General features: G+C 41.7%; 1 long non-coding RNA gene across 1 annotated transcript; it reads left to right on the plus strand.

The window, feature by feature from the left end:
• Window positions 1–3759: 3759 nt before the first annotated feature.
• Window positions 3760–5009, plus strand: LOC147435677 (uncharacterized). Its single transcript, XR_015185045.1, has 2 exons — window positions 3760–4175; window positions 4779–5009. It is a non-coding gene; the product is annotated as an uncharacterized LOC147435677 (long non-coding RNA).
• The last annotated feature ends 5031 nt before the right edge of the window (window positions 5010–10040 follow it).

Genomic DNA, 10040 nt, shown 5'->3' on the forward strand with positions numbered 1-10040 from the left:
GAGAGGTTGAGCTTTTTGTAAGCTCAAAGAAAGAGGGATGCAGATTGCTCAATTTAGGACACTGACAAAAAGTCACTGTTTTGCTCATAACTTGAGCTACAGAACTTTGGTTCCAAATCTCTTTTAATCAAAATGGACATCGCTTTGATATCTACGACTTTGTAGCAGGAATAATCAACTCATTCCAAGTGCCAATATGTCTAGAATAAAAAACACAAAAGCTGTTTTCTCATGATAGGTTGTGCATTCAAGTTGAGTCAGAGAGGAGAGAGAGTGTAACGAGAGAGAAAGAGATAGCTTCACCTCAACTTCACCATTGAAGCCTCAAATATACACTCTTGACGAAGAAGAGAAAGCGGATTCGATAGAAAGAAAGAGGGATTGTGTGCATATTACGACACGCTTACACACTCCAATTCTTGGCATTGACGGGAAATTTCAAAATCCAAGCAAAACTTTCCAAGCAATCATAAAACTGAGCAAAGCAAAACATGATTGATATAAAGGTAGATCATAAAAGTCATTTGCATAGCACAAAACATACAATAGTTTAGCTATCTATGATTGTTCCTAAACACATCTCTTCTCTCTCTCTCTCTCTCTCTCTCTCTCTCTCTCTCTCTCTCTCTCTCTCTCTCTCTCTCTCTCTCTGTCTCTCCCCCCTTCTCTCTTCGCCCAACCCGCAACTTATTTGAAAATTGGAATATATGTCTCTACTCTAAGGTATCCCTAAGTCATCATTTTAGGTTAGTCATTGTCATAAATCTAATATCTAACCAACCCGAATGATTTTTTCATATTAAATTGATCATTTAATGTGGGAGAATAAACGGGAACAAGGGTTAGAATATAGACATGTGCTTACAAATCTATCTCAACACGGGTCCAATAGTAAAGGGGTCCAAATGAGAGATGGTTTGTCAAAGAGAAAGGCTAACCAATGGAGCTTAAAAGACCTTAGGGTTAGCTTCATTGAAGACCTCCAAAGGTTAGTGTTAAAAAGTCCTTTGACCTTAGGTAAGCTAGGGTTGTGCTTCAGGTGGGAACCCGGCCCAAGCTTGAGGTGCTTGTCGTGCTTGATGACTAAGGTGCTTGAGGTGATTGTCGTGATTGCTGGCTAAGATGCTTGAGGTGCTTGTCATGCTTGCTGACCAAGATGCTTGAGGTGCTTGTCGTGCTTGCCGACTAGGGAGCTTGAGGTGCTTGTGGGAACACTACCCAAGCTTGAGGTGCTTTGTCGTGCTTGCTGACTATGGTGCTTGTTTTCCACAAAGTCAAAGCATCCCTACAAGAGAGGGGGCGAGCCCTAAAGCTAGGGGGATGAGAGAGAACACACACACACACACACACACACACAAACACAAGATAAGACAAGCCTTAAGAGGCAGCAAGGACACATGTCAAGCCCCTACCCATGTTACCCTCATGGTGTGCCTAAAGCCTATTGGTTGGCCTCCCAAGGGGTCCAATGATACATTAGTTAATTTAATTAATTGTTTTTGCATTTATCAAGCCCTCTCTCTCAAAGGGGAAAGGGGGACACTTGTCCCAAGACTACGCTTGTTGCTTATTATGCATCCTGCATGTGATTGGCCAGGCTTGCAGGGGTCCAATGAGCTTCAAGCATGAGCTACAAGGGGGTGTTGACCAAAGCAAGAAGGGGGGTTGCTTGGGGGGTATACTCTCCCACACACACTCACACACACTCACATTGTGTGAAGTGCAAAGTGCAAGAGCTCCATCTCCTTCTCTAAGCTAGTATAGAAGTTGAGAGCCTACACCAACACTCTTGGCTATGGAATGCAAATCCAACCTAGAGCCATGCTTCAATGCTTAATCTTGCCATCTTCTCCATCTTCATTACTATGCTATTACGTATGCTAGCAAGAAGAGTGATGATAAATGAGGAACTACTTCTTTCTCCTATGGAATGTTTCTTCTTCCTCTTCCCTACCCTCATTCCCCGCTAGCTCTATTCACCTTCGAAGGTGTTTGAGGCCTTGGGACTGAGGCTTGGGATGATTAATGCTTTTGCAAAGTTTATGTTATGTTCGTGATGCATGAAGTTTTCCATCTTCACTGCATCACCTAGGTCACAATGAACACAAAGATTGTATTGTACCAAGTCTCTCTTGATGGGAGAATCTATAATACAAATGCCTATTGGAGGGGGAACCGGCTCCACATAAATCCGGTCCTCAACTGTTTGTCATGTTCTCTAAACTCTCTCTCTTGCAAAAGTATTGTTCATGCCAAGTTATCTAAGTACTATGTTTATGTTGCTACCATCAATTAAGTTCACCCTCTATGCTCTCAAAGTAATCTCACAAAAGTGCTTTCTCTAGTTTTCCTAATTCCGCTACTCTCAAAGTTCATAGGCCATTTCCATTACAACCACCATGGCTATCGATTTCTTAGTCCCGAGCTTCCCCACTACGGCTACCCTATGGAGATGTCACATCTTTCTCCCAATATCTCCACCGATTTTCTTAAGTTGCCAAGACTCCCTCTCCTTTTTCACTTTTGCACACCATAGTCCCTCCTCGGCTATAATATCTCCTTGCTAGATAGCGATAATGGTAGTAGCACCACCCATAGCCTCTCAATTACTTCGTCATGAGAATTTGCACGAGCACCAACCGTGAGGTGCCATAAGCCCTACCTTGTCTTTTCTTTGGCGGTGCTCTCTTCTGCCATGTGGCCCAAACAGACCTAGTTGCATCTGCCCTATTTCCTAGATGGTATCCACCACCACCACCATAGCATCTATATATAGGCACATATGTTGACTTGCAAGGGTGACAATTGCTTGCCTAGCTGCTACAAACAAGAAATACGGAATTGAAGATTACCAAGACTAATGATACTCTTTGTAGAGAGACACAATCATGAAGATTCTAAGAGCAATCGATAGCTGAGGTGACCATGCTGTTCAAAGTGGCACCCTAGTCCTTTTTGGAAATTGGTAGGTCAGGCAACTATTACAAGAGGAAAGCGAAGGGTGTTGGGCAAGTATCATGCATGCCAAGTTGGTCAAACCCGGAACACCCACCTTCAATTAAGCTTTACATAGGATGTATACCTATATCAGCTCTTTTTGACGCATTTGGTAGGACGAGCAAAGAGCTTAATTCTTTCGAAACCTTATAGTAGTGTAGTCTGTCTTGGGATGTCATTTGAAGCCTTATGGTATTGCAGTCTACCTTGGGACATCTTTACGTTCGGGTCACCTGCGCGAGGACACATAGCATATGCAAATTCAAAATTGGCGTGCAAGGATAGAAAAAATTTCCCATCAAAACATCTCAAGGAAAAAAAATCACGCTTCATCTGAGCATGTGTGCATTTGGTTGCCAATTGCCAACTACAAGTTGGGAACCTACCTATGTAAACTCGCTCTTCGTTTTCATAATGCAAAAAAACACAACATGAAACAGTCTGTGCCGGCTGGGAATCTACCTATGTGAACTCACTCTTCGTTTCCAAAACCTCGCAATAAAAACATCCCAAACAGTCTGCACCGATGCAGACTGTTTTAGGAAGTTTTTTCTCCGAGGTTATGGAAACAAAGAGACGATCCATACCAAGAGAAGCGCGTAGAAATTGAGAAAAAAATTTGTACCGCGGTCAGCCTCTTTGTCTCTCTCTTTTTCTCTCTGTCGCGTAGGTGTGCACACAAAAGATATGTGCAGTCAATGAATGCGACCCATGCTGCCCTAGCCTTAGACGCAACAATCATCTTGAATCTGTACTAGGGAGGATGGAGTGCCCCAACTTGCAATTGATGATCAGTAGTCGGAGTAGTAGGGGGGCCCAATCAGATTAAATCGGAAATTACAAAGAATCAATGTAGATACGAGGGACGCAATGAAAGTCGAAGCACAATGCCAATTGTCGGGTGACGCAGCAGTCAACAGACAGGAGGAGGTGCGAGCAAGGCGGAGGGTAGCAGAGCAGAGGTAGTGTAGGGACAGAGGGTGGAGAGTGAGAAGGAGGTGCCGAGAGCTTGAGCCGCGTAGAGTTTTTTTTTTCATGGATTGAAGCGTGGGAGCAGCTAGCTTGGCTACTTGAGTGGTTACGATACATCTAGAAAAGGCTGTTGAAAGAGCGGTTACGGGTTCGAGCCCGCCATCTACCTTTTATAGAGGTACTAAAGCAGTGCCCTGGGGGGTAAGGTAAGAAACAGAATCAAAGGAATCTCAAAATGATTTGAATAAAATATACTGCGTGCCAGTAGTAGGCGCATGAAGTAGTACATTCACAAGAAGATTTAGAAATTTTCTCACGTAGGAAAAGGGAGCCTTTTTCAATGTTTTTCATACAATGCATAACATCATGAGCTTCTGCTCGAGAGCATTCCTAGCTAGGTACGATTGGGAGCAGGTTACCCCCGGTCCCCCCCACCGGGCCGGCGGTCCCCTGCCCCCAATCGTACCTAGCTAGGTATGCTATGCCTTCCTCACAGAAGCTCATGATGTTGAGGTAAGTCATAACGTGGGAATTATTGTGAGAATCTGTCCAAAACTTCTTGTGATTGCGAAGTATCAACTAGACGTACCGCATGTTTCTATGAACATAGTTGTTGCGCTTCAGAATATGCTGTTGCACTTGTACAACCTGGCATAATTTTGTGGTTCCGTTGCTTTTTGTGTTGCTAGCCATGATCTGTACATATGTTGCTGCTTGTTGTGGTGTAGCACAACTATTTTGGAGAGCTTCTGTTGGATGCGGGTCATGCTTGACCACCCAATAATATCTAAATACTCGATCGTGTGTAGGAGCTGTTGTAGCTAGCCAACCAGATTTGGCTTTAATTTGGCCTTGGACATGCGAGCGATGGAGGTTGTCGAGCTTGATAGGAGCGGTCGGAGAATATTGGCCACAAATCAATGAGTTTTTTCGAATTTGACCCAAAAGAAACTTTCTGAAATAGTCCGCACCGGCGCGGAATGTTTCACACAGGTTTTTTGTATGCGATAATTTACGTGTTTGTCGATATTCAAGAAAAATCAATTTCATAAACCAGACTCATCAATTGGGGAGGCAATAAATAAAGTGCAGAAGAACTGGGGATAATTTCGTCGAAAGCACCTCTTCTTTTTGCTAGCAGTTACGGGTTTTAGCCTAGTGACACACCTTGTTTTTCTTTTCATGTTTTGCATTCTTTTGGGTGTTGGATGTTCCTCTATCTATATCGGACATAGCAATTGGTTTTTTTCAATGGACCCTTCAGTGATAGAGAAATTTTGGCGATAATGACGGTGCTAACGATTGTGGTGTTCTTGACCAATGTGGGATCGCTGCTGATTTCTGTGCTTTTGCTCAAATCTCTTTTGGTCATTGTACATGGCATCTTCAAGGTTTTGGACGATTTTCTTCACAAGAATTAATGGACGGCCTTCTTTCTTTTCTAAAACCCTTAGCTACAAGACTTGCTTAATTGAGAAGCTACATGGCTTGCTTAATCCAGAGACTGATGTTTACTGTATTGGTATATGGATGGAAGGTGCTTTTGCAAGCAAGATACTTTACATGAAGCTTAACTTTTATGAAATACTAGTTCAAGCACTAAGAGATCAATTTTGTTACGCTTGTGCAACAACTAAGAGTTTTGTGGGCTCTTTAAAGAGGAGAGTCATGTCAATTCAGTGACCTTTTATAGAGGCACATTTGTATCTATGGTTGTGAGCTCTCCCTGTTCAGCGTTGTGGTATTAGGGTAGCTAAAACTCCAAACAAACTTAATGGAAGTAGAGGTACTATATGGTTGAAAGCAGGTATTGGTGGTACAAAATGTGGTGTCCTTGACACAACAAACCTTTGGCGAATTTCTTGTTGAAAAAAAATGAAGTATTATGTAATCAAGTTCTTTTTATTTATATGTTTTATATGTATTTTCACAAAGTGGTGGTCTTTTACTTTATGGCAACAAGAAAACTATCGGGTGGGCTCATTGGATGCGTGGGGTGCTTTTTTGGAGGGGGGAGGGCAAGGAAATGCAAGGAGCATGCAAAAACCATACCTCTATCTCGCTCTCTCTCTCTCTCTCTCTCTCTCTCTCTCTCTCTCTCTCTCTCTCTCTCTCTGCGTGGCTCTTGCGTCCACGGATTGTATGCCAATGAAAATCTACAGCAGAAATAGTGTGCTCCTTGTCCTAGCTGCGCTAACCATGGTCTGAGCAGCCATAACCATAGCCATAGTACTCTGTGTGTGTGTGTGTGTGGGCGCAAGCTGCACACAATTTTGCACACGCCAATGGAGATACCGGTTTCAGAGAGCTTCCTGTCTTTTGATGCCTCGACGAGCCAACAACTGAACACGAAATGGATACTATTCCAAGCATGAGCATTCCAGTCACTTCATCTCTCACAAACCTCGTTTACATGAGAGATTACTGGGCTGCAAAGTAGCATCAACAAAGGAGCAAGGAAAGGGTTCCCAACATCATTGGGAGAGCTTCAACATGCAAGTCAAGGAAGAATATTTGCTCAGTAGTGGCCCGATGTTGGCGCAACCAAACACAAGGAGGTCTTTTGGCTAGCGAGCAAAAGGAGCTCTTCCAGGAACTACTGCAACATAATACATGTTCAAAGCTCCAGGTCGTCGATGTTGAATCCAGTCTTGAGTCTGGCATCTGCAATACACTTACACAGCTCAAGGCCCCTCGTTCTGCAAACAAACTTTTCATCAAGAAAACCTCTTTGAGCATGTTTTTAAATACTATAGGTGGCTCAACAGTGAATTGGTCTAAAATTGCAACACTATTAGATGTTCATCGTAGGAACACTGCAACGACAACTTCTCGGCTACACATGAAAGATGAGGATGAAGTGTTACCATTGTTTTCCTGTCAAAGATCGCTTCATCTATGCCTCCTGGTCATTGAAGACTAGGGTCTCTGATCCTAATAAAAAGGGAAATTGTAAATTCAGAACTGAAGAGAAGGGTGTTGTGAAACATCCGGTTCATTTTCTAGATGACTCTCAGGTACATCATATCATTTTTTAATAATGTTGCCTCTTACTTGGGTTATGTATAGTGTGAAAAGGTTTGAATTTGGTATTATGAAGCCATGTACATAGTTTCAAGGGGAGCAATTCTACCTCTTATGGGAATATGCTTTGAGGTCGAGGAAGGTAGTAATCATTCCAAAGCTTTACAAAGGTCTAGGTATTGTTTGTTACATACCATACCCAATTGATATTTCAAAAAGACCTTCAACTCACAATGCCAGAAGTTTCTCACCTGGGTACTTGTCAAAAGCTAGAACCAAATGATGAGGAACTTTGGTACTTCATCAAATGATTCTTTAAAAATTAGAGCTGTATAGTACCCATAGCATCAATTTTGGTATTTTAGGATGTCTTGTTTACTATCTGCACAGTACCAAGTCCATGGGACTGGTATTATGATGTCTCTTTGTAGTATTCTTTGTTTGATTATCTTAACTTTAGAGTGTCGAGAGTTCCCAACTTGGCACTTTACAGTGCTGTTGCTAGTATTTGCACAGTACCAAGTCATTGAGACTTTGGAACTTTGGTACTTCATCAAATGATTCTTCAAAACTTAGAGCTGACCAACACCAAAGCACCACTCTTGGTACTTTAGGATGGCTTGGGTAGTATCTCTCAGTACTAAGTCCATGGGATTTCTATTATCATGTCCCTTGTAGTGTTTTTTGTTTGGTAATCTTAACTTTAGAGTACCCAGAGTTCCCAACGTGGTACTTCACAATGTTGTGTGTAGTATTTGCACAGTACCAAGTCATTGAGACTTTGCGACTTTGGTAGTTCATCAAACGATTCTTCAGAGCTGACCTGCACCCAAAGCACCACTCTTAGTACTTTAGGTTGTCTTGGGTACTATCTCTCAGTACCAAGTCCATGGGACTGCTATTATCATGTCTCTTTGTAGCGTTTTTTTTTAGTAATCTTAACTTTAGAGTATCCAGAGTTCCCAACCTGGTACTTCACAAAGTTGTGTGTAGTATTTGAACAATACCAAGTCATTGAGACTTTGGAACTCTGATAGTTCATCAAATGATTCTTCATAGCTTACCACCATCACAAAAAGCACCAATCTGGTACTTTAGGATGGCTTGGGTACTATCTCTCAATACCAAGTCCATGGGATTTCTATTATCATGTATCTTTCTAGTATTCTTTGTTTGGTAATCTTAACTTTAGAGTACCTAGAGTTCCCAACCTGGTACTTCACAATGTTGTGTGTAGTATTTGCACAGTACAAAGTCATTTAGACTTTGGGACTTTGGTAGTTCATTAAATGATTCTTTAGAGCTGACCAGCACCCAAATCACCAATCTTAGACTTTAGGATGGCTCGAGTACTGTCTCTCAGTACCAAGTCCATGGGACTGCTATTATCATGTCTCTTTGTAGTGTTTTTTGTTTGGTAATCTTAACTTTAGAGTATCCAGAGTTCCCAACCTCGTACTTTACAATGTTGTGTGTCCTATTTGCACAGTACCAAGTCATTGAGACTTTGGAACTTTGGTAGTTCATCAAATGATTCTACAGAGCTGACCAGCACCCAAAGCACCAATCTTAGTACTTTAGGATGGCTTGGGTACTATCTCTCAGTACCAAGTCCATGGGACTGCTATTAACATGTATCTTTGTAGTATTCTTTGTTTGGTAATCTTAACTTTAGAATACCCAGAGTTCCCAACCTGGTACTTCACAACGTTGTGTGTAGTATTTGCACAGTACCAAGTCATTGAGGCTTTGGAACTTTGGTAATTCATCAAATGATTCTTCAAAACTTAGAGTTGTACAACACCCAAACCACCAATCCTGGTACTCTGCAATCTACATAGTACCAAGTCCCTGGGACTAGTACCCAGAGTTCCAAACCTGGCACTTTACAATGTTGTGGGTAGTATTTGCACATTACCATGTTATTAATACTTTGGTACTTTGGTACTTCATCCAATGACCTTACAAAACTTAAGGCTAATCAGTACCCAAAGCTCTAATTTTGGAACTTTACAATGGCTTGGGTACTATTTGCATAGTACCAAGTCTCTGAGGTTGGTACTGTGTTGAATTCTTTGCTAGCTAAATTCTCGGTTTCAAATTTGGTACTTTACTATCAACTTTTGGGTTTGGTTATTGTAACTTTTGAAGCTTGCATCTCTGTTTCATCTTCAAGGATTCTAACCTACATTGTTTTTGTATCTCAGATGGAACTATACAAGAGATTCAACGAACGCACGCACAATCGAGTTGTCTCTTAGGTCTTTTAAGGCCTTGATTCCATTCTTTGTTTGAAAGCTAAAAGAATGGTTTACTTGTTGCTGTGTGTATCATGTGTAGATGTTATTCCTCAAATAAGCTTTCAATCACATGCAGAAAAATAAGTTTGGGCATCATGAAAAAGCTCGCTTGCAGATGTTCCGTGTGTTGTAGCAATAATGATGCAAATCAGTGCTCTGCAAACCAGGTAGTGTGGAAGCACACAAGTAGTTTGTGGGAATCCATTTTGTGTTCAAGCCGGTTGACAACGAGTTCCGTGCAAAGAAATGCTTGGTCGGGGAATGTTCTCAATGCGGCGTAACCACGTTTCCCTTCTGTCCAGATGAGATATCCAATGATAACAAGGAGGTGTCTGTCAAGGTGTTCATGGACGTCAGCAGTGGACATGTGGCTGACGATGGAAGTGAAAGAAAAGAAAGGACTTGGTTCTACAAAGAATGTCAGGTGCTTCTTTCCATGGCCTTTTTGCAAAGCATCTGAAATATTTCATCAAGTAAAACTTCAACTTTCGGTGGTAGGCACAACATTTTAAAGAAAGCATGCTTAGATTTCCTAACAATGTTGTTGTATCCGTGATTAACTTTGCGGAGAATTATTCATTCAAAGTACATAATGAAATACAATCAATGCATTGGTGCTCAACACAAGTAACAATCCTAATGCATATTACATATGTTAGAAATTTGGGGGGAGGTGCCGTGCATAAGACACTGCATTTCTACATATATGATGATAAGCAGCATTATACTTTGTTTGTGCAGCATTGC

The sequence above is a fragment of the Adiantum capillus-veneris genome, chromosome 18 (genome assembly GCF_014529385.1).
Source record: "Adiantum capillus-veneris isolate H3 chromosome 18, ASM1452938v2, whole genome shotgun sequence".
NCBI classification, from domain to species: Eukaryota; Viridiplantae; Streptophyta; class Polypodiopsida; order Polypodiales; family Pteridaceae; genus Adiantum; species Adiantum capillus-veneris.